Source organism: Leptonychotes weddellii, chromosome 15 (assembly GCF_054177405.1).
Source record: "Leptonychotes weddellii isolate Sample4059 chromosome 15, ASM5417740v2, whole genome shotgun sequence".
NCBI classification, from domain to species: domain Eukaryota; kingdom Metazoa; phylum Chordata; class Mammalia; order Carnivora; family Phocidae; genus Leptonychotes; species Leptonychotes weddellii.
The window spans coordinates 17,986,681-18,011,818 of NC_138383.1; the positions used below are offsets into that span (position 1 = coordinate 17,986,681).

Genomic DNA, 25,138 nt, shown 5'->3' on the forward strand with positions numbered 1-25,138 from the left:
CAATGTGCGAGAGCCGTTGGCGTTTGATGCTTGAAGCGACGGAACGGAGGACAGGGTTAAATCCACTATCCTCTCCCCACGCACTCTAGTAATTACTCTATTTCCACGTCATGTTTCCGGGTGTGTGTGTCCCGACTCACGCAGAAACTGAAGTTCAAAGCAGGCGGGAGTCACCCATGTTCTTTTTGCTGTCCCCAGAAACCCAATTCTGGCGTTGGGCCCCCTGAGGATCTGGCGATACCTGGGGACTATCTAACTGGTTGATTCCCACGTGGTAAGTGGCTTGCAAACTCGCCCCCACGTGGTGCCAAGGGCTGGGAAAAGGGAGAGCAAGCAGGAGAGAGCCGCATCAGGGGCATTTAAAGTGTCCTGACGTCACGCATTGCCAGGAACTCAGCTGAGTTTTCAGCAGGACATTCCGGTAATCTTCCCTCCCTCCCCCCGGGTTTCTGTGCCCAAGGCCGCGGCTCTTCTTCTGCTGTGGTGGAGGGAGGAGCACTAAGTGCTAGGAACAGCCAGAACTGGGGCGTTCCCAGCCTAATGTTGGCCCCGCCCTTTACCCAGAGGCTCTTCTCATTGGCCAGTGGGTGGGGCTTCGGGTGTACTGTATATGCACCAGTGCTTCTGGGAGGCCGGGGAAACTGGCCGTTTCATGAATTATGCAGAAGCGGCGTGTCGCTGCCAGGCTAGGGCTGGGCGGGGATTGGCTGGAGGGGCTGTAATTCAGCGGTTTCCGGAGCTGCCGCGGCGTAGACGGGGAGGGGAGTCTGGGGTTCCGACGTCGCCGCAGAGCGAGCGAGCCCGAACCGGATCCTTGACGAGCTGCCCTGCTCGGCGCTCTCTCTCGGTGTCTGCCAGGAGAGGCCCCGCGGCCTGAGGGAGCCCCGCAGCCCGCACCCCGGCGCAAGCGCAGCCCCGGCCTATCGGGCCTGAGCCCGAGAAACAGGTGAAGGGGGTGAAGGGTGGGGCCGACGGCCCCCAGGCCTGGGGATCCGGAGGGGGGCGCGGGAGGGGCCGGGAGCCTCTGCAGTGTTTGGGGGAGTTGTGGATGGAAACTTAAGTGGGGCGGGGGGGGAATACGTGGAGACGCGAGGGTCGATCTGAAGGGACAACTCCCGGGATGACAGGAGCGGGCCTCTGAAGGGACAGGGGGCGCTGGAAGGAAGTTTCGTTCTTTGGAGAAAGGGCAGACGCCGAGGAAGAGAGAAAATGGGCTCAAGGGGGAAGACAGTGGGGCGAGGGCACTCCAGGGTGGGGGTGGCAGGAGTGAGGGACAGCCCCCCGACTTCCTGCTCCCAGAGGCTCTGGGGACGTTCCGGCCACAGGAGCAACTGTCAGGCCGGCAGAGATCACGGGCGGGAGGTGGGGGTGTTGGAAAGAGCTTTCTCCCCTCTCCCCGGCGGTGCCCGGCGGCTCCCGGCTGAGCCAATTCCTCGGCCTTGCCCTGTTCTCTCTCCTTTAGGAGCCAGCTGTGCCCCTCTAGAGGTGGGAATAGGTGTCTTCCTCCTACAGCCCCACAGGCTGGTTGGTTGTGGGTAGGATTATTGCATAAGAATCAAGTTTCCTGTAGGGAAATTGACAGTCTTGTACTCTTTATAAATTCCCTCCACTCTTTTTTTTTTTCTAGATAAAACCTTGCTTCCCTCCTCCCCTTCTAAAAACAAAGCAAAATAAAACCCCCATCAAGCCAGTTCTAGAGAGAAATAAACCTCTTTCTTCCTTGACATTGTTCTTTTATAAACACCTGGTAAACTTGGCCAGAAGATAAATAATTGAGCCCTTGCGTTTACTGGATTGTGGTGTTGCTTAATTGCACAGGACAGAATGAACCAATCGAGTGTGGGAGTTTTCTGTCTTTGAGCCAAGATCTTGGGTAAACGCAGAGGGAAACAAAGACAGGCTGGCCTTGGCGAAGCCGAGCGTGCAAACTTTACCTGTGATTGGGGGGTGTGGTTGGGCTTAAGTTAGCGAAATTCAAACCATCATCCAAGTTGCTTTTTCCATGTTCAGTGCACATCTTTCTGTGTTACATCAAGTGTGTGTGGTATTGACACTTAAAAAAAAATAAAAATGTACATAATGTGTATCTGCTGGTTTTTATCATGTGTGCATCTACAGGCTATATTCTGTGTATGGGTTGTAACTTTTTGGCTGGCTATGCTGATAAAGCATTGGTTGGAATAAATCAGAACTATAAATCATCTCAGTCTTTCATATGTGGATTTAGACTGTTATGACTTGATTCAGCCAAATTTCTGTTTTATATTAAATATGTCTGTGTTCTCTGAGTCGACACATTTATTTCCTTGTTACATGTGCCGGACTGGAACACTAGCAGAATTTTTGCTCAGACATTTGCATAGTGGGATGGGGAAAAGAAGTCTGGAATACTGAAAAAAAAATTGTTGTAGATATTGGAGGGTTGATCTTAAAGTCTATATATTTGTTAGCATATCCACCACAGAGAACCACTAGCAAATTCACGGGTCTTTTATTTCTGTATATAGTACTTTTCGGAAGAATAACTGTTTAGAAATATCCACAGCTGTGACTTGCCTTACAAAGGGTAGATAGTTCGTATGACATTAACCCCATTTTATAGATAAGGAAACTGAGGCTAAAGGAACAAGGCGCTTGCCCAAGGCAGCAGAGTGTCATAGTGGTAGAACTTGTACCTTTGGCATATTTTGTGTTATTTTGACCTATGTTAAATATTAGATCTTGATTTACAGTGAGTGTAGACCCTGCTGGGAAAAGTGTCACTGAAATTCTCACATCTATCTGGACAGTGAAATACCACAAATAGGCTGTAAGACTCCAAGGGAAATAGCCAATAAACAGGTGCAAAAAGAAGTAGAACTAGGGTTTTGCTTAGGTTATTTTTCCATCTGCTGTGTACAACTTGAGAAGTCACTAACTTCTTAGCGTAACTTGTCATCAGAATTTAGCTATTTGCTAATGGAGAGAGATAAAAATGCCATTTAAATCCAGAGTGCCTTGTGGCTTGATCAGTGATCATTTGTGTCTCTAGAAAGTTGCTTTCTCCTCCTGCTTCTGCTTGTCTTGACTTTCTGATGTGAGATGGGGCAGAGGTTGTGACCATTCCAGATGCTGAGTCCAGCACCTTTTTACCTTATGGTTTCCCCAGAGGTGGTGTACAGATCAACAAATATTTGCTTTTTGCAACTTTGTGAAAGTTGCCATGAAGAATCAGAGGCTTTGTTCACAGGACTTGCAGTCCACTGAGGGGCCTTGATAAATGCTTTATCCCTATAGGGCAACATGTCCTCAAAGAGGTGGTGAGGTGTTAAGCCTGTGCCATCCAAAAAGGTAGCTGTTACATATTAAAGTATATATAAGCACATCTATAGAACATTCCCATTGTCCTGGAAAGTTCTGTTGGACAGTGCTGCACTAAGTGTTATGCTCTTCAGAGGAAGGAGAGGTTACGAGGCCTGGAATGGCCTAGGAAGTCTTCTTGCCAAAGGAGAGATTTGATATGGGTCCCAAATAATAGCTGAAATGTGATAGGTGTAAAGAATTTGGGGTGAGGAGGTATGGTGGTACAATAGGAACAAAATCCTGGTAGATTAGGAAGGTAAGTAGGGGAGGGGTGTCTACTCATAAGAGGTCTTGAAGGCTAGACCCTGGAATTTCAGGTTTTGTCCTTCCAAAGATTTGTGAGGCCAGGTATTGGTGTTTAATTATGGAGTGCCTACTGTGTGTCGGGCGCGTGCCTGGCATTGGTTAATTTGTACAAAGTAGATCAGTGCACATGGCCTAGGGGAGTTGTCCTTGGGCCTGAGCTTATAAGTTGGGCCAGCACCCAGAGAGGTGTTCTGACTTAACAGATTGATGTGTTTAAGTGCAGAAGTGTCTTTTAGGATTTTTAATTGACTGTAAATGGCCACTTACATTTTATGTCTTCCATATTTAAACAATTTTACTATAACTTTTGGGTCATTTATAAAAAACACCAAAAGAGCACTTGAGGATGTCCCCAAATCTTGAAGAAGTCCTGGTTCCTGGAGCAGCCTTGGTGAGATCCAGCAGGATGACATTGCCGGGCTGTTTCAGTCTTTGTCAGTTATGGTGAAAAGAATTAATGTCCCAGTTACACATTTGTCACTCGGAACCTCGGCTTACTATGGTGCACTTTAGGCTGGATGGCCAGATGATACTTTGGTGGTCAGTTGTTTGAAATGTCTCTAGTTTTTGGGGCGTCTGGGTGGCTCAATCGTTAAGCGCCTGCCTTCGGTTCAGGTCATGATCCCAGGGTCCTGGGTTTGAGCCCCACATCGGGCTCCCTGCTCAGCCAGAAGCCTGCTTCTCTCTCTCCCACTCCCCCTGCTTGTGTTCCCTCTCTCATTGTATATCTGTCAAATAAATAAATAAAATCTTTAAAAAAAAAAGTCTCTAGTTTTTAAAAGGAACAGCATGTGGAAGGATGAATTTCCGTTCTCAGTTCTCATTATGTTAGGATTATCACAACTCTTCGGTCAGGCAGGCAAACGTTTTATTTCATTTTTGTTTTGTTTTAATTTATTTATTATCAGCAAACATTTTATACTGAGCCAATTACTATGCTAGGCGGTATCCAAGGGTAATGAAATATTGTTACTATTTTACTATTTTCACGGAACTAGAGGCATTGTGCGGACCAGGGTGTGAGTTGCTTCAGGATGGACACAGGGCAGGGGAGGTGACAGGATAAGAGGTTCACATCACATCTGATGCTCTGGAGTCAGATTGGTCTGGGATCAGATCCTGGATCTGCTACTTCCTCATCAGAACTGAGTCTCAGTTTCTTATCTGTAAAAGTAGAGGATAACAGGGCCTATCTCCTAGGTCTGTTGAAGAGTCAATGAGATAATATAGGTAAAATGCTTAGCATAATGCCTGCCCCACAGTGAGAACTCCATAAATCTAAGTTCCTATAAAATATCCCAGAAAAGAGATTCATTCTCTTCAGGGGTGGGAAAAGGCTTTATCACAGAGGGGCTTTATCAGGTCGGAATGCCTATGAACGGGGTTTTGTAGGGTGAATAGGAATTCTCCCGACAAAGTTGAGTTGTGAACAGTTGCGTTCAAGGCCAGGAAACATGAATGTGTAGAGGCTTAACACAGCAGAGAGTGTCCAGGGATCTACAAGTGCAGGTTCTTTTTTTTTTTTTTTTAAATATTTTATTTATTTGAGAGAGAGATGAGAGAGCACACACCGGGGGAGAAGCAGGCTCCTCACTGAGCAGGGAGCCCGATGTGGGGCTCGATCCCAGGACCCTGGGATCAGGACCTGAGCTGAAGGCAGACGCTCAAGCGACTGAGCCACCCAGGTGCCCCCAAGTGCAGGTTCTTAATTTAGGAGGGCTGAACTGAGGGGAGAGGAAGCCGCTGAGCTATGGCTCTTCCCCCTACTCTTCTGTTCTTATTGGGTTCACATGTCATTAAAACTAAGTTGTTTGGTCCTGCTTACAAAAGAAATATATGCTATTACAAAACATTCACATTTGTAGAACTATAAGCTGTGTGTATTTTATATATATATATATCCTGTTAATAGTTGTATTAATGTTTAATGGTGTGTATATCTCCAGATTTTTTGCAGCTTTTTCTACTTACCAATTTATCTTGGACACATTTTTTGCAAACTTCTTTTTAGTAGCCTAATAAAAGAACAATAAGGAAGGCAAATCTACCCCCCAAAATACAATAAGGTTTGGATTATCTGGCTTTTCTTTCTGCTACCCCCACCCAGAAGAATAAATGACTCTTCTAATCACTGAACTTTTGCCTGACCTTTGGCTTTATAAGTACATTGGACAAGGAACTTATTTTGAACTTTCCTAAGGTAACACTGTAGTGTAAAAATGCTTGGGCCGTGTGTTCAAGGGTCTCATGATCCAAAGTTGCTATAGGAAGTAAAAGAATGGGCTGTGAGGTCAGACTCCTTGGGCTTTAATCCCAAATCCAGCACCCCTTACACTTTGGGTCAGTTGCTTTAACTTTTCTGGGCTTCAGTTTCTCTAGCCATAAAATACAAATACCAGGCTTCATTGTAGGGAAGTTGTGAGGATTAAGCAAGATAATGTGCATATATATGTATGTGTATATGTTTGTTTGTTTTAAAGATTTTATTTATTTACTTGATAGAGCACAAGCAGGGGGAGCGGCAGGCAGAGGGAGAGAGAAGCAGGCTCTCCACTGAGCAGGGAGCCTGATGCAGGGCTCGATCCCAGGACTCTGGGAACACGACCTGAGCCAAAGGCAGACACCCAAATGACTGTGCCCCTGTTTGTTTATTTATAGTAGGCAATATGCCCAATATGGGGCTTGAACTCAGCACCCCTAGATCAGGGGTCGCATGTTCTACCGGCTGAGCCAGCCAGGCACCCCACAAGATAATGTAAAGCACTTTGCACAGTGCCTGGCAGATAGCTAAAATTTGAGTGCTAATAATTAATATCATTAAAAACTGCAGTATCTACCTACAAAGTCAGGCAAGTTATGATTCATGGTAGCCATTAATGACCCAAAGGAAAGAAGGAGTAATTGGGAGATTCTAACCTAATAGGAAAAAACTAAATGAATAGGGACCAGGGGGATTTACATTGTGGTGGAGGAGATGGAGGCTGTCACGTAAAAGGAATAGGCAAACCATAAATTCCTGTTTACACGAATGCCCATGTGATAGGTCTCTTTGCCTCTTCCAAAGCCTATGATTGTGGGTCATTTATTTTAAGTAATATTCGACACATTAAAAATGTATTACCACTTAGGAATTTGAACAGTCCCTTGGAGTTCATAACACCAAAAGTGCACATGATGTTGAAGGTTTGAGGGGGAGAGGAGCCAGACACGGAAGGTGGGACTGCATACTGTTTGGGGGTGTGGCGCATCCCAAGTGGAATGAATGACCTGTCTGAGGCTAGGAGGTAATTTGTCCCTTCACGTGTGTGTGTATGTAAGTGAGTACATTTTCGTGTGTGTGTGTGTGTGTAAGTGCGTATGTTTTCACCGGAGGAGTAGAGCTTTATTTTCTTGTCCTGTAACTTTCCTTCGCAAACGCATCTGTATTCAAAATAGCCTTGCGGTTAAAAAGAATCACTCAGCGGGGTGCCTGGGTGGCTCATTGGGTTAAGCACTTCCCTTCGGCTCAGGTCATGATCCCAGAGTCCTGGGATCGAGTCCCGCATCAGGCTCCCTGCTCGGCGGGAAGCCTGCTTTTCCTTCTCCCTCAGCTGCTCCCCCACCTTGTGCTCTCTCACTCTCTCTCTGTCAAATAAATAAATAACATCTTAAAAAAAAAAAAGAACCATTCAGCTTCTCCCTGAAACAAGTTTTCTCACACTGGCTCTCCCGTTCGGGATCCGAGAAGCCAGGAAAGAAAGGCCACCCTGTTGCTTCTAGCACGTATGTGGGGCAGGAGGAAGCCAGCAGAGCTTGAAAGAGAAAGTAAACCTTCTGGTAAATAAATGGCTTCCCTATTGTGGAGGAGGAGCACAAATTATTAGGGGGATGTTTGGGTAGTTTTTGTAAAAGACATTTCTGAAAACTGATTTAGATTAGCGAAGGTGAGCTCAATTTAGGAAAACCCTGCCCAGTCTGGTGTTAACCACCTGTTTTCCCGCTTTGTTGGTTGATTTTATTAGTTTTCGGTATCCTGACCACTCATTCTGGTTATGAGAAATGGAGGATTTGAGTCTGAATTTGAGCACCTGCTTAGGTGAAAGCTTCCTAAAATGCATGTTTTTCGAGTCTTTTCTAATGTTACTTTTGTTTTGCTGTTTAGCATATGCTGTTTCTATGACAGAAAAGCATAAGACTCTCCTTTGTTCTCCCTTTCTCTCCCCACCAAAGTAATCTTCAAAACCCCAAAGCCCAGATGTTAGCTGTGTAATTACCTCTCCTATAAACCAATCAGAGTGCAACATTGCATTGAGTTAGCATTAAAGTAGTCAATCTTTGAATTTTTTTCTACTTGTGGTTTAGACACGATAAATATTTAATCTCAGACTGATTTTGTCTGACAGATCAGTTTGGTATTTGGGCCCCTTTTTATCAATATGTTTAGGGAAAGCAAATTTATTGAAACGTTAACCAAAATAAAACATAATTAAGATGGTGACTGTTTTATGCATAGGGGCAGATGAAACAATTGAAGCATTCTGGAGCCAAATATCAATATTTATTCTTTTTTTTTTTTTAAAGATTATTTATTTATTTGAGAGAGAGGAGAAGGAGCAGAGGGAGAGGGACAAGCAGACTCCGGAGCCCTAGGTGAGGCTCCATCTCAGGACCCTGAGATCGTAACCTGAGCAGAAACCAAGAGTCAGACTTTTAACCGACTGAGCCACCCAGGTGCCCCCCCTTTTTTAAATTTTTATTTACTTTATTATTTTTTAAGATTTTATTTATTTATTTGACAGAGAGACAGACCCTGGGAGAGGGAACACAAGCAAGGGGAGTGTGAGAGGGAGAAGCAGGCTTCCTGCTGAGCAGGGAGCCCTATGCTGGGCTTGATCCCAGGACCCTGAGATCATGACCTGAGCCAAAGGCAGACGCTTAATGGCTGAGCCACCCAGGCACCCCTCTCTCTCTTTTTTTAAAACAGGTATCACATTCTGTTTAATTTGGGAACTCCTGGGTTGTTTTTTTTTGTTTTGGGGGTTTTTTAGAGAAGGAGAGAGAGAGAATGGCAGAGGGAGGAGAGAGGGAATCCCAAGCAGGCCCCTCGCCCAGCGCAGAGCTCCATGCAGGGCTCGACCCCATAACCCCGAGATCATGACCCGAGCCCAAATCAAGAGTCAGATACTCAACTGACTGAGCAACCCAGGTGCCCCACAAATATCAATATTTATTCTTAATTCTATGTGTTATTGTCCTTTTGCATTTAAGCGCATAAATAAGAGTGGACTGTAACTGTGTAGATGCACATGGGACACCTTAAAGTCCTAATAACTGTGTTGGAGAATATTGGGTTCATGGAGCCATCTGAAATTCCTGTTTCTCAATGTACCACTGTGGTGCCAGACATTGATAGTGGGTGAGGTTGTGCCTGTTGGGGGGCCGGTTTATGGAAACTCTGTACTTTCTGCTCAGTTTTGCTTTGAACCTAAAACTGCTCTAAAAAGTAAAGCTTATTAATTAAAATCCTATTTCTGCAGAAATATCCAAGGTGTCCTGGGTCAGAAGTGCTCTGTGTGATTCCACAGACTTCTGCCTCAGTTTACCCTAACCTTTACAATCAGGGTACCATTCTTATATACCCAGTGAGAATATCTTCCGAGTAGGGGAGACTGAGGCTGGATGTGGAAAGAGAAGACCCACACACCAAACAGTCTGTAGATTAAACTACTTCCCCTTTCCCCTAGGAAAGATGAATGCTAGCTAGTCTTAACCACAGATTTGCTGCAAGAATATATCAGTTTTGTTTTTCGGTTCCAGACTCCAGTTTTCTTTATCGTAAAAGCAATATTTTAGGGAAAAAAAAGAAAGAAAAAGTTTAAATTAATCAGTACACAAAGGTTTGTAGTGAGCGGAAAGTTTTCTTTTTACCTTATCCTCTGAATTCTCTTTCCCAGGGACAGCTAGTTACCCATTTCTTATTTTTTTCACAGTGATTTCATTTGTATGCATGCAAACATATTATTTTCTCTCTCTTTTTCCCTTCCCAAAGAATGTAGTACATTATACACATAATTCTGTATCTTACTTTTTGTCACTTTATCTCAGTAAACACTTCGTGTGAATATGTCTCATGTTTTTGTGTGTGTTTGTTTTTAAGATTTTATTTATTTATTTTTTAAAGATTTTATTTATTTATTCATGAGAGACAGAGAGAGAGAGGCAGAGGGAGAAGCAGGTCCCCAAGGAGCAGGGAGCCCGATGTGGGACTCGATCCCAGGACCCTGGGATCATGACCGAGCCGACGGCAGACGCTTAACCATCTGAGCCACCCAGGTGCCCTTTAAGATTTTATTTTTAAGTAATCTCTCTACACCCAACCTGGGGCTCGAACTCATAACCCTGAGATCAAGAGTTGCACATTCTTCCGACTGAGCCAGCCAGGCACCCCTGTCTAGTTTTTTTTTTTTTTTTTTTAAGATTTTATTTATTTATTTGACAGAGAGAGAGACACAGAGAGAGAGGGAATACAGGCAGGGGGAGTGGGAGAGGAAGAAGCAGGCTTCCTGCGGAGCAGGGAGCCCGATGCGGGGCTTGATCCCAGGACTCTGTGATCATGACCTGAGCCGAAGGCAGACGCTTAACGACTGAGGCACCCAGGCGCCCCCCTGTCTAGTGTTTTTTAAGATCTGCATAGTATTCTAGGCGATGGATGCCATCATTTATTTAGATTTTTCTTTTTTAAGTACAATCTACCCCCCCAATGTGGGGCTCAAACTCATGACCCCAAGATCAAGAGTCACATGCTGTACTGGCTAAGCCAGCCAGGTGCCTCTTGCTTTTAGTTTAGTTTTTTTTTTTAATTTTAATAATTTATTTAATCTAATGATAGTCATAAACTGCAGAATCTAAAGACAGAAAACAATGTTGTGGTAAATATCCTCATATTTGTCTTTGGGCACATATGAATAAATCTGTACATCTATACTTTTAATGTTTTAACCATCCTATGCATACGGTTTAGAAATGTAGCTTTTCAGTTAACAGTGCACATTCTTTTTTTTCTTTTTTTTTAAGATTTTATTTATTTATCTGACAGAGAGAGACACAGTGAGAGAGGGAACACAAGCAAGGGGAGGGGGAGAGGGAAAAGCAGGCCTCCCGCAGAGCAGGGAGCCCGATGCGGGGCTTGATCCCAGGACCATCAGGACCTGAGCCGAAGGCAGACGCTTAATGACTGAGCCACCCAGGTGCCCCAGAGTGCACACTCTTCTTCTGAAACTTTAATTCTGGGGAGAAATCTAGCTATGTCATTAAATGAAACTCCAGTCTGTCACTTGGGCAGGTAGGAATATTACAACTCCCCACCCTCACCCAGTGCCTACCACCCACTCAGGTTTTTTGAAAGCTTGCTGTTCATATACCTATGATGCTAGGGCCCAGGTTCCATTAATTTCAACCACTCCAGTCCTAAAGCAACAGGCTATTTTGTGTCCTTGGGCAAGTGGGGGCAGGAGCTGTTTTTGGTTTCTGTATTGTTCCCTTGGATAGGCTGCTCATTGATGCTTCTGTTTGAGGTGTCTGTAGGAGCCATTCTCAGAGTGTGGTCCACAGATCCCTGAGACCTTCCACAAAGGGTCTTTGATATCAGGGCTACTTTCATAATGTTATTTGTGTCTTTTACTTAGTTGGCATTTACATCTAACACTAGTTATTGTATGTAGTGCACTCACAGAAAGAAAAACTGACTTAAGAATGTCCATGATAGGTGGCACCTGGGTGGCTCAGTCGTTAAGCGTCTGCCTTCAGCTCAGGTCATGATCCCAGGCTCCTGGGATCCAGCCCTCCCTGGGGCTCCCTGCTCAGCGGGAAGCCTGCTTCTCCCTCTCCCACTCCCCCTGCTCGTGTTCCCTCTCTCGCTGTGTCTCTCTCTGTCAAGTAAATAAATAAAATCTTTAAAAAAAAAAAAAAAGAATGTCCATGATACAATAGTAAACAATATTAGTTTCTTTCCCTTTCAACTCTGGAGGATGTGCCTTTTTTGATATTCTGTGATGAAATGGGAGGCAGGCATAAAGCACTTCTGCACTCAGAATTATGGTGGTTGTCTCAGGGGAGAGCTCTTGTGGGAACATTTCATTTATAATCTCAAACTAGCTGCTTTTTTTCATGAAACACAGTTTTTACTTTGAAGAATGACAGACAAACCAACTGGAATGTTGGTAGACATTTCCTCAAAAATGAAAGAAGAGAAGCTGTCTCTTCAAGGAAAACAACTGGCAATATTTGTTGCCAATGATAAAATTTAAGCTTTCGAGTGAAAATTAGAATTTGAGGAAACTTGAGAGAAAAATTGTGAGTTTGATGGCTTTCTCATATTAACGAATGGAATTTTTTTAGTAAAACAAATGTGATTTTTTGATAGTTTATAACAAAATGTGTCAACATTTGGAAAGTCTGCGTGTCTCTGAGAGAGTGTTTTCCAAATGATTAGTGCACGACATTACTAAATCATGCTTGGGGAAACATTCTATTCAAAATGCCGGGTAGACTAATGGATCTCATTGCAGCTGAGTATGAAAAGTTAATTGAGATCCAAAGGCATGCAATCCACATTGCATCTGATCTTTAAGAAATTACCACTTGTTGAATTTTGGTGTAGTGTTAAGGAATATCCAAAATTATCTGTAAAGGCTATTAAGATACTCTCCTCCCTTTTCCAACTGTGAAGTCAAGTTTTCTTCATCAAAGCAACATACTGCAACAGATTGAATGCAAAAGCAGATGTGAGACTCCAGCTGTCTTCTATTAAGCCAGACATTAGAGAAATTTCTAAAACTTTTAGTGTCACTCTTTCCACTAATTTTTTTTGTTTTGGAAAATATAGTTATTTTTCATAGAAATGTTATTTATGTTAACATATAATAGGTTTATTATTTTTTAAATGAATTAATATTTTTTAAATTTCTGTTTTAATTTTTTTTCTTTTTTTAAAGATTTCTGTTTATTTTTTTTGACACAGAGAGACAGCAAGAGAGGGAACACAAGCACGGGGAGTGGGAGAGGGAGAGGCAGGCTTTCCGACAACGAGCTGGGAGCCAGATGGGGGCTCAATCCCAGGACCCTGGGATCATGACCTGAGCCGAAGGCAGACGCTTAATGACTGAGCCACCAGGTGCCCCTCTGTTTTAATTTCTTTTTTTTTTTTAAGATTTTATTTATTTATTTGACAGAGAGAGACATAGTGAGAGAGAGAGAGCACAAGCAGGGGGAGTGGGAGAGGGAGAAGCAGGCTTCCCGCTGAGCAGGGAGCCCGATGCGGGGCTGGATCCCAGGACCCTGGGATCATGACCTGAGCCGAAGGCAGACGCTTAACGACTGAGCCACCCAGGCGCCCCTCTGTTTTAATTTCTAATACAGTAAATATTGGTAGATATAACCTTCACAAATAAATGCTCTTTGAGGTCCTTATTTTTAAGAATATAAAGGGGTCCTGACGGCAAAAAGTTTGAGAACTCCTGGTCTAAAGATTTTAGTACAAGAACCTCCAGGATACTTGTTTAGAAAAGAAAAAGAAGATTTTATGGTTTTGACCCAGGAATCTGATTTAGTAGATCTAGGGTCATTTTAACAAGCAGTCAGGTATTCTGATGTAGGTGGTCCTTGGCTTGAGACATGATGCTCTAAAGAACCATAAGCTATAAAGTCTTTTTTCAGATTAGCAAAGTCATGTCCACAGGGTTTAGAAATCATTGTTGTTTTGGAGATAAAGGTAAATGGTAGACATGTAGTTTACTGAGGAAAAAATGCTTTGGAGATTCTTTTTTCTTTCTTTTTATTTATCTTTTAAAAGATTTTAAGTAATCTCTACACCCAATGTGGGACTTGAACTCACAACCCCAAGATCAAGAGTCGCATGCTTAGGTGCCTGGCTTGCTCAGTTAGAGGTGCATATTGCTCTTGATCTCGGGGCCCCTGGATATTTCTTTTTATTCTGTTTACTCTTCTTAGTATTTACGGACCTTAATATTAATCAGGGGTGGATTATGACTATCAAAAAACTCATGACTTTACTAGATTAATGTTCAGTCTTGTTTTATTGATAAACAATACATGAACATATTAAGACAGTTTCTGACTGCTTTGATTAATTTCAGACATGTCTTTATAATAAGTTTTAGACATGTCTATTTCAGACATGTCTTTTTTTAATATTATTTCTTAAAGATTTTATTTACTTAATTGTTTTAGAGAGTGAGCGAGAGTGAGGGGAGGGGCTGAGGGGGAGGGAGAGTGGGACAAGCCGAATCCAGAGCCCTACACGGGGCTCAATCTCATGACCCTGAGATCATGACCTGAGCTGAAATCAAGAGTTGGATGCTTAACCAACTGCACCACCCAGGCGCCCCTTCAGACATGTCTTCATAATAAAGTTAACTTTCATTTATTACATGTAACATAAGTAAAATTCTTATTTTCCTATATTGCTTATATAACCAATTCAAGGAGGAATTTACTTGTCAGAGATGACACAGTAGAGATAAGACTTACAAACAGATCGTTTATCTCCACTAGCCTGGGAATTTGGAAGACTCCAAGTTTGTGTTCTGGCTGTACCATTATCTTTGTGATCACTTAACATTTCTGTCCTTATCTGTAAAATGGGAACAACAACCCATTTGATAGAATTGTTACAGTATCTTGGCCACTTCACGGTTCTCTTTGGTTGAGTGCTTGACTGGGAGATCCAATGTGAATTCATGCTTCAGGCCAGGTTCTATCTGGGTGTGATTCTAAGTATTTATTCTTTCTTTTTCTAAATCATGTCTACTACCTCACGTTGTTGGGTTATAATTTCATGAGTAATTGAGCATTTTCATAAGTTCTTATGTAGACGCTGATGGATAAGATCAGTTCTTTTCTGGGTGCTTACATCATGCAAAACTATGATGTACATGAGGTGACTTATTTTTCCAAGTATATTATTCATTTTGAGAAAACTTAATAGAAATTTTTTTTTAATTGGGGAGATAGCTCATCTATCTGGAATAAAATTTAAGCTCTGTAGGTCAGATTTATCTTTAAAAATCCTTTTCATAAAGCTCAACTCACACATTTTAAAAATTAATAGATTATATATATATATATAAAATTATATATATTTTTTGAGAGAGAGAGAGAGCATGCACAGGGGTGAAGGGGAGGGGCAGAGGGAGAGGGGGAGAGAGAGAATCTTAAGCAAACTCCAGGCCCAGCACAGAGCCCAGCAGGGGGCTCAGTCTCATGACCCTGAGATCATGACCTGAGCTGAAATTAAGAGTTTTGGATGTTAACCGACTGAGCCACCTAGGCGCCCCTACAGACTATATATATATTTTTAGAGCCATTTTAGATTCATAGGAAAATTGAACAGAAAGTATAGAGTTCCCATATACCCTCTCCTCTCTCTCCTCACAGTTTCTCCAATTATTAACATCTTGCATTAGTGTAGTACATTTGTTACTGTTGATGATCCAGTATGTATTTTTTAAAATTTTTTTATTGTTATGTTAATCACCATACATTACATCACTAGTTTTTGATGTAGTGTTCCATGATTCATTGTTTGTGCATAACACCCAGTGCTCCATGCAGAACGTGCCCTCTTTAATACCCATCATCAGGCTAACGCATCCTCCCACCCCCCTCCCCTCTAGAACCCTCAGTTTGTTTTTCAGAGTCCATCGTCTCTCATGGTTCCTCTCCCCCTCCAATTTCCCCCCCTTCATTCTTCCCCTCCTGCTATCTTTTTTTTTTTTTTTTTACATATATTGTATTATTTGTTTCAGAGGTACAGATCTGTGATTCAACAGTCTTGCACAATTCACAGCTCTCACCATAGCACATACCCTCCCCAATGTCTATCACCCAGTCACCCCATCCCTCCCACCCCCCACCACTCCAGCAACCCTCAGTTTGTTTCCTGAGATTAAGAATTCCTCATATCAGAGTATGTATTTTTTAAATCTCTAGACCAAGTGGGCTCAAACTCACGACCCAGAGATCAGGAGTTGCACACTTCACTGACTGAACCAGCCAGGTACCCCATGAGCCAAAATAGATACATTATTATTAACTTAAGCCCACAGTTAACATTAGAGTTCACTTTGTTATACATTCTATGGATTTTGACAGATGTATCCACCATTACAGCATCACATAAAATAGTTTCACTGCCTTAAAAATCCCCAGTGTTCCACCTATTCATCCCTTTCCCAAACCACGGTAACCAGCTTATTTTTACTGTCTCCATAGTTTTGTCTTTTGTCTTTGTTGGAATTATACAGTATGTAGCCATTTCAGGTTGTCTTCTTTCACTTAGCAACGTTCTTTCAAATCACTCCATATCTTTTTGTGGCCTGATAGGCGCATTCCTTTGTATTGCTGATTAATATTCCATTGCCTCTACATACCACAGTTTGTTTATCCATTCACCTATTAAAGGACATCTTGATTGATTCCAAGTTTTGGCAGTTATGAATAAAGCTGCTATAAATATTTGTGTGCAGGTTTTTGTGTAGATACAAGTTTTCAACTAATTTAGGTAAATACCAAGGAGCATGATTGCTAGATCATATGTTAAGAGTATGTTTAGTTTTGGGGCACCTTGGTGGCTCATTTGGTTAAGTGTCTGACTTTGGCTCAGGTCATGATTCTGGGGTCGTGGGATCGGACCCTGGGTTGGGCTCTGTGATCAGCGGAGAGTCTGCTTGTCCCTCTCCCTCTGCCCCTACCCACACTTATGTTTTTTTTCTCTCTCTCTCAAATAAATAAATAAAATCTTTTTTTAAAAAAGAGTATGTTTAGTTTTATAAGAAACTGCTAAACTATCTTCCAAAGTGCCTGTACCATTTTGTATTCTCACCAACAATGAATGAGAGTTCCTGTTGCTCTACACCCTCTCTAGCATTTGGTGGTGTCAGCATTTTGGATTTTGACCATTTTAATAGGTGTATAGTGGTATCTCATTGTCTTTTTTTTTTTTTTTAAAGATTTTATTTATTTGACAGAGAGAGACACAGCAAGAGAGGGAATACAAGCAGGGGGAGAGGGAGAGGCAGGCCTCTCGTGGAGCAGAGAGCCCGATGCGGGGCTCGATCCCAGGACTCTGGGATCATGACCTGAGCCGAAGGCAGACGCTTAACGACTGAGCCACCCAGGCGCCCCTCTCATTGTCATTTTAATTTGCAGTTTCCTAATGGTATATGAAGTAGACCATCTTTTCATATGCATATTTGCCATGTGTATATCTTCTTTGGTGAAGTGCCTGTTCAGATATTTTGCCCATTTTTAAATTGGGTTGTTTTCTTATTTTTGAGAGAGTTTTAAGAGTTCTTTGTATACTTTGGATATATTTAATTTTTCTTCCTTGAGACTTTTTTAATTGGCACAAATTTCTCTCCTAGAATTTCAGCTTATACAGAAACAAACTTAGGAATGCTTCTGGTTACTATACTGAGGACAGGGAAATGAAGTACTTACCTCCTCCACCCCCCAGATTTAATTTTCAAATTCTCCTGAGTCCAGATGGGGCTAGCCAGAGGGCTGTAGTCCAGAGTATAGACTTAAATACTGATCTTTATGGTTAAAGTAATCTCTCTGCCCTTACATATGATACTGATCCCAGGTAGATTGGAATAGTGGAAAAATACTGGAGATTTCTAAATCTTTTTTGGGAGAAAAATCACTATTTCTAGAGGTCATTCTTCTAGGGCCCTTTTAAATTGCCTTTTTTTTGGGGGGGGTATGTGTCAGATTAAGGGACAAAAGTCTGAAGATACTCTTCCAGGGGGTCGTTTCTTCTAGGGAGAAAAGTAACAAGAGTGAGTGCCTATGTGATTTTCTTGGTGGATTTATCTTGGGGTTCAGAAACATTAACCTAATTGAAGGAAGGACTAGGTATGGTGGGCTGGAGTGTCACCAGAGACTTTTGCATTTACCACATTGAAAGGCTACTGTCACCATTTTGCTCACCCTTTAAGTGGTATTGGACACAGTTGAACACATTTTTTCTTAAAACACTCTCTTGGTTTCTGTAACAACATATTCCCTTGGTTTTTCTTCAGTCTTGCTGGTCTTTCCCAGTTTCCTTTCCTGGTTCATCCTCTACCTGAACACTAATGTTTGAAGGGTCCCAGGCCTCTGGGGCTTTCTTTTCCTTCCTTTTTCTATATTCTGTCCTCAGGTTATCTCATCCATTACTTTGGCTTTAAACATCATCTCCATTCTGGTGATTTCCAAGGGTGCCCAGGCCTCTCCAGGCTCCCAATTCCTGTGTCCTGCTGCTCACTTGACATTTCCCTTCGGACAACTTGTAGTTGTCTGTTTATCTTGTCTAAAACATAACTCTTAAACTTTCTCACCAAAGTTTGTGCCATTCTCCCCACCCAGTTTCCCCCCATCTAAATAAATGGCATCATCATCTACCCCACTGTGCAAATCAAAAATCTGAGAATATCCTTCATTCCCCTCTTTTCTCATACCTCTGCTTCTCTTCAATTATCTGCAAGTCCCATCTAAAGTTTTCTTAAATTCCTGTTCTTGTCTCACCCTGACTTCTGTTCTAGCTCTGCGGTAGACTGGATGCCCTGAAAACCCTCCTGTGCAGAACAACAAAAAATGTTGCATAAACTGAAATCTTCAGTGGCCAAAATCAAATGGAACCTCACTAAAAAAAGGGAGAAGGCACCTGCTTATAATGGGGCTGGGAGTGCAGCATTTACCTATCTCTTTACCAAGGATTTTTAAAAAATATTTTATTTATTCATTAGAGAGAGCACACAGGAGTGGGGAAAGGAGCAGAGGAAGAGGGAGAGGGAATCTCAAGCAGACTCCAAGCTGAGCATGGAGCCAGATTTGGGGCTCAGTCTCACGACCCTGATATCATGACCTGAGCCAAAATCAAGAGTTGGATGCTCAACTGGCTGAGCCACCCAGGTGCCCCTTCACTAAGGATTTTTAGTTTAAAGGGTCTTGGTGAGGAGTTGGAACAGCCAAGTCTCCCAAAAGAATTCCTAAGCATAGGCCTGCCCATTTTAACATTTAGATCTATACTATCTTTTTGGTCCTGGAAACTTCAAGCTGAGATTTTTTTTTAAGATTTTATTTATTTATTTGTCAGAGAGAGAGAGAACAAGCAGGGAGAGCGGCAGGCAGAGGGAGAAGCAGGTTCCCCGCTGAGCAAGGAGCCCAATGTGGGATTCGATCCCAGGATCTTGGGATCATGACCCGAGCCAAAGGCAGACACTTAACCTACTGACTGAGCCACCCAGGCATCCCTCCAAGCTGAGATTTTAACACCAAAAGGTCTGTTTTCCTTTAGAAGCCAGGACAGATAAGTTCTTTCCTCCAAGATGCCTTCCCTGACTTATCTAAAGTTTGCCAGCCTGACCCCAGCCACTCACTATCCTGTCATCTTCACTGCTCTTATCATAAGTAGTAATTACTTCCTTATTTACTTGTCTGTCTTCCGTGTCTCCTGTCTCGAGGAGGACAGAGACCTGTCCTGTTCACCATTCCATACCTTACCCTTGGTTCCTGACGGTGTGTTTTTCTTTTATGAATGAACAGATGGATGAATGAGTCAAGTAAGGAGGTTCCTTCTGAGAGAAGATAAAATGATGTTACCTAAATTTTATTTTGGTATTAGGCATTTCACTTAGAAAACATAATTATAATTTTTATCCAAGTAATGCATACAAGTAATTTAGAAATTGAAGAATACGGAAAAACTTTTGTTGAAAATGACAGTCCTCTGTCCTGCACCTCCTTACTTCCAACTATTGCTCTCCAGACTGCTACTTTCCAACTATTTTTGCCCACTCAGAATTTTAGATACTGTTTGACTTCCTATTATCATTGGTGAGGATGTGTTTCTTTCACCACCGCTGTTCCTTCCCATCTCTCACAATGGAGTGGTCATAAGTTTTAAGCCACTGTAGCAGAACCACTAATCATGTGTTTTATTTTGACTAAAGATTGTTCACTGGTAAGCCAAGAAGTGTTCTATGGTTATGTTTCCTTTCATATACAAATACTTGTCTTTTTTTCTGGAGTTGATACTTTTATTTTTAAAAACTTGCTTAGTTTTCTTATACCTATTCCCAGCCTCCCCCAAGTGTTCCAGCAGGTTTCTCAAATGCCTGGCAGTTTGCTTCAAATGCTTAAAACACATTGGCAATCTAGTCTTTATGTTCTTGGCAATCACCTCCGCTGCCCACCCCCTATCCTGCTGCAATCAAGTTCTCCTATGTTGGAGTCCCTCTTTCCCAGATCCCATGTCTTCCTCTTTCTAGCTTTGCTACTTCATTTGTTGAAGCACATATTCCAGTAACATGCTATCGAGAAAAGGTGCATGGAAACTCAATTTTTTGAAAAGTTGAGTATCTGAAATATCTTTATTCTTTCTAAGCACTTGAATGATCATTTGAGCATTGAATCATTTGTTCATCATTTTGAAGGCATTTTGGCTCAATTATTGGCTTTAAATCCTTCAGTGTTTGTGTTGAAAGTCCAATGCTGAAGTGCCTGGGTGGCTCAGTGGGCTAAGCGTCCGACTCGGTTTTAGCTGAGGTCACGATCTCAGGATCGTGGTATGGAACCCTGCGTCGAGCTCCATACTCAGTGTGGAGTCTGCTAGGGATTCTCTCCTTCTCCCCCTGTCCTCCAGCCCCCCAATAAATAAGTAAATAAAATCTTAAAAAAAAAAGTCTGATGCTGTTCTGATTTCTGATCCTCTCTGAGAGACCTAGTTCTTTTTTCTGGAACCTTGTATAACTTATTTATTCCCTCTGTTAAAATTTCACAGGATGTGCCTTAGTGTGGGTCAATTTTTATTCATTGGATTGGGTAGTAGATGGGCCCCTTTCAACCTGGAAAGGGAAGTTCTTACTCTTTATTTGATATAATTCCCACCTTACCCTTTTTCCCTTCTATTTCTCTGGGAATCCTCTTGGTCAGAAATTGAATCTTCTGGACAGATCATCAGAGTTTTGTTTTGTTTCCCCTCTGCTTCTATTTTACATCTTTTTTGTTCTGGAGTATATTCTAGAAGGTTTCCTAGGCTCTATCTTTCAACCAATGTACTTAATTTTAAATTCTGGCTGCCAGTTTCAATTTCAGGAGCGCTTTTTCACTTGTCATTTTCTTCATCTTCATTTTCATCCTAATCCTGTTTAACGTGCATAAATTGTCTCTCCAAAGATACTATTTATAGTTTTTGATATTTTTGTTTTGTTTTGTTTTTTAAGTAGGCTGCATGCCCAGCATGGAGCCCAACCCAGGGCTTGAACTCACGACCCTGAGATCAAGAGCTGAGCTGAGATCAAAAGTTGGTTTCTTAACCAACTGAGCCACCCAGGCACCCCTAGTTTTGCAAAATTTTTATATGCTCCTAGTATTCTCTCGGGTTCCTCTTGGTTCATCCCTCTCTACCTCTCTCTCTCTTATGTTGGAGGTTTTCTTCAAAAGTGTATTAATTCTTAGGGGCACCTGTCTGGCTCAGTTGGTAGAGCATGAGACTCTTGATATGGGGGTTGTGAGTTCAAGCCCAAGCCCCATGTTGGGCTTAGAGCTTGCTTTAAAAAAAAAAAAAAAAGTGTAGTAGTTCTTATTTCTCAGTTCAGGCTGGTCTTCTTGCCTGTTGGGCTTCACTGTGGGGTGACTGGGGAAAGCCCTGGCTCCTGGCATTCTGGGAGCTGATGTATGTAGCTTCTTACCTAGTCTCTGTTGTTTTAGTTCAGGGACTCTCTTGTCCTCAGCTGTGTCTGGTATCCCCGGCTCCGTACTGGCTTTCTCCAGACAGTGAGTACTTTTGTCTCCTGTGGGTTCAGAGAGAGGTAGTTATTTGGAACATCTCAATTATACAAATTTTTCAACCAGCTCTCTTCTTTTCAGCCAAACCTTTCATCCAAACCTGCCATCAACCATACCTACTCCCTGTAACTTTGAGCTTTTGGGGGGTCATACGCATACCTCTGGCTAGAAATCCCTTCTGCAAGCACTTACTATTCAGTTTTCTCAGCTGTGCTAGGTCAGTGACCCTGTCTCCACTTGCTGGATTCCAGAATCTATTGACATCTTTTGTCCACTGTCATACCATTTTCCATTCTTTGTCCTTGTGGGTTTATACCCATTGCCCCTGCCTACCATCACTTTAGTAAGCTTTTGAGTCATGGTTAACCAGGAGATCCGTGTCATGTTCTCTTGAGCTCTTCTGTGTTTGCACGTGCTATTCCCTGTGCTGGGACTGGGTACCCCTTCCTCCGTAGCATTACCACCGGTCCTTGTAAAGGATCGTCCTTCCCATGTCACACCATTCCATTTACACGTAATTATCTTGTTACATGTATGCTTTTCTTTCGAATCTGTATCTTTGTTGACACTAGGGACCAGACTGCACAACTCCCAGGAGCACCATTTGCCTTGTTGTTTTGGAGTTACGTTCCAGGGGTACCCCTGAAGTTGTGTATCCCTCTTGCTCTGGTAGGGACTATGAATTCTCCAGTTTGGTGTTCCCCACAGCTTGGCAAAAGCACCTGGTAAAAAGGCACTCAGGTGTTTAGAGTGACACCTCTACATGAGGCCACCTCAATGTCACAGGTGGGCCAGAACACTTGTGGGATGGTGATGTAATATCTACCAGGGGGACCCTAGTTAATAAGACGATGTTGTATATGTGAAAGTTGGTAAGGGAGTAGATCTTAAAGTTCTCATCACAAGAAAAAAATATTTGTGAGTATGTGAGGTGATGGATGTTAGCTAAACTTGTGATCATTTCATAATATATACATATATCAAACCATTATGTTGTACACCTAAAAGTAATACAGTGTTATATGTCATTTATATCTCAGTAACACTGAGAAAAAAGGAAAGAAAGCTTCTGAGAAATGCTGTATTTGGTTTCTGTGCATTTTTATCTAGCGAGGTCACAATTATGTGATACTTTTTTTTTTTTTTTTTTAATCCCAACAACAAAATACTTCTCTTTGAGAGAATAACAAGTATGACCCTCTTTTTCTGCCTGGATAGATGATTTTTCTCTTTGCAGTCACATGTCTTTTCCCCTCTAACCACATTTTTCCAGTTATAAAGTTTACGGCTCAGTGCAGTCCTTGCCTCTTAAGTCATAGTGTGGTGGAAAGACCGTAAACCAAGTCAAGAGGCTGCCCTTTTGGATATTATTCCTGATGCTCACGTCAGTCTGTTTCCATGTCTGTAAAGTGAAGAGGTTATATTTTAAGAGCTCTTAAACAACAACAATCACAAACATGTTTTTTGTTATTGAGTTTGAGTCCAAGTGTCTTGAGGGTAAAGCATTGAAAAGCAGACAATTGATTTACTGTGTTAAGAAGTTTGCTGTTGGGGGGCGCCTGGGTGGCTCAGTCGTTGAGCGTCTGCCTTCGGCTCAGGTCATGATTCCAGGGTCCTGGGATCGAGCCCCGCATCGGGCTCCCTGCTCGGCGGGAGGCCTGCTTCTCCCTCTCCCACTCCCCCTGCCTGTGTTCCCTCTTTCGCTGTGTCTCTCTCTGTCAAATAAATAGATAAAATCTTTAAAAAAAAAAAAAAAAAAAGAAGTTTGCTGTTGGGGCGCCTGGGTGGCTCAGTCGTTAAGCATCTGCCTTCGGCTCAGGTCATGATCCCAGGGTCCTGAGATTGATCCCCGCATCAGGCTCCCTGCTTGGTGGGAAGCCTGCTTCTCCCTCTCCTACTCCCTCTGCTTGTGTTCCTGCCCTTGCTATCTCTCTTTCTCTCTCTCTGTCAAATAAATAAATAAAATCTTAAAAAAAAAAAAAAGAAGTTTGCTATTGACTCTAGGTTGGGTCTTAGACCTTTTACTTTGGGAGTATCTCAAAATAAACTTACTCATCCAAGTGGTTTTATGTTTTATGAGATTTATCATTTCAATGTCTACCCATCAATATTAAGTTAGGGTGTAATTTCTTAGATTCCCAAATTCTACCAAAAGGCACATGTCATGAAATATCTTCTTTTAGATGACAGGGTGCAAAAGTCTCATTACTGCAATTTAAGGAGAAACAACTGTACTTTATATCAGTTTCGCTTTTTATTTTCTTAGATTTTTAAAAATTTATTTCCCTAAGTAATCTCTAAGACCAACGTGGGGCTCAAACTGAAATCCCTAGTCACATGCTCTACCAACTGAGCCCACCAGGAGCCCCTAGCTTTATATTTAAAAACATTTTTCTTTTGAGGCTTAACATTTTAATATAAATTCTTCTGTTGGGAAATGTCATATATTTGCTTGTCACTTACAGTAAATCTGTATGAATTATTGCACCTGTGCGCTCATGCTGAAGGAAGACCAGTGGTTAATTAGCTTCTTAAGGTATTTCAGGCTTCTCTGTGCTAGAAGTATGTTACAGATTTTTTAATTATTTTTTATTTTTTGATTTATTTTTTAATTAAAAAAAACGATTTGAGAGAGCACAAGGGGGGGAGTGGGGGAGGGGTGGAGGGAGAGGGAGAGAGAGAGAATCTCAAGCAGACTCCATGCTGAGCGCAGAGCCCTTATGGGGCTTGATCCCACAACCCTAGATCATGACCTGAGCCGAAACCAAGAGTTGGATGCTCAACCGTTGGAGCCATCCAGGTGCCCCTGTTACAGGTTTTTTAAAAAAAACTTATTTAATTTTCATTCATTTAGTCAACAAATATTTGAGCATCCTCTAGGCACTGGGGAAGTAGCAGTGAACAGAAGAAGGCCTTTGCTCTGATGGAGCTTACCTCTCTAGCCAGTGGTGGTGGAAGGAGTTAAAAAAGAAATACATGGTGTATTAGAGGGTGCTGAGTACCATGAAGAAATATTCAGCAGGGGTAGATATGCTGTCTTCGATGAAGTGATGCGAAGGGGTGTTTGTGCAGAGGTCTGAATGACGTCAGAGAGTGAGCCATACAATAGTCTAGGGAAGAGCTTTCCAGGGAGGCATGGTGTGTTCCAGAAGCAGAAAGGGGACCCGTATGAGCAAAGGGGAGAGCAGTGGGAAAGGAGGTCAGAGAGGTCTCCAGAGGCAAAATGGGTCATGTGGTGGGCTGAGGTAGGAGTTTGGACTTTTTTCTGAGTGGGTTTCGAACAGAAGAATGGGATGGTGGGACTTCTATTTTGAAAGGATCTGTAATGTGGAGACTAGACTGTGGCAGGACTAGAGCGAGAGCACTAAGACCAGTTAGGAATTTAGCACATTGGTGGCAGCAAGGTAAGAGGTGGCAATGGCTCAGATTAAGATTGTAGCAGCAGAGGAGATGGTGAGAAGTGCTCACATTCTAGATACATTTTTTTTTAAAGATTTTATTTATTTATTTGACAGAGAGAGACATAGCAAGAGAGGGAACACAAGCAGGGGGAGAAGGAGGGAAGAAGCAGGCTTCCCCGCGGAGCAGGGAGCCCGATGTGGGACTCGATCCCAGGACCCTGGGATCACGACCTGAGCTGAAGGCAGACGCTTAACGACTG

The 25,138-nt window shown here is 42.5% G+C and overlaps 2 protein-coding genes across 9 annotated transcripts in view; both read left to right on the forward strand.

Moving 5' to 3' along the window:
• The window catches only part of PSMC3IP (PSMC3 interacting protein), a 180,226-nt gene that overhangs the window by 133,899 nt on the left and 21,189 nt on the right, over positions 1-25,138 (forward strand). The window lies entirely within an intron of this gene.
• The window catches only part of STAT3 (signal transducer and activator of transcription 3), a 69,086-nt gene continuing 44,655 nt past the window's right edge, over positions 708-25,138 (forward strand). For all 8 annotated transcript variants that reach the window (XM_081804978.1, XM_081804982.1, XM_081804980.1 and 5 more), the window contains exon 1: positions 708-946. The gene's annotated coding sequence lies outside the window, so the exon portion shown is untranslated. The remainder of the gene's footprint in view (positions 947-25,138) is intronic.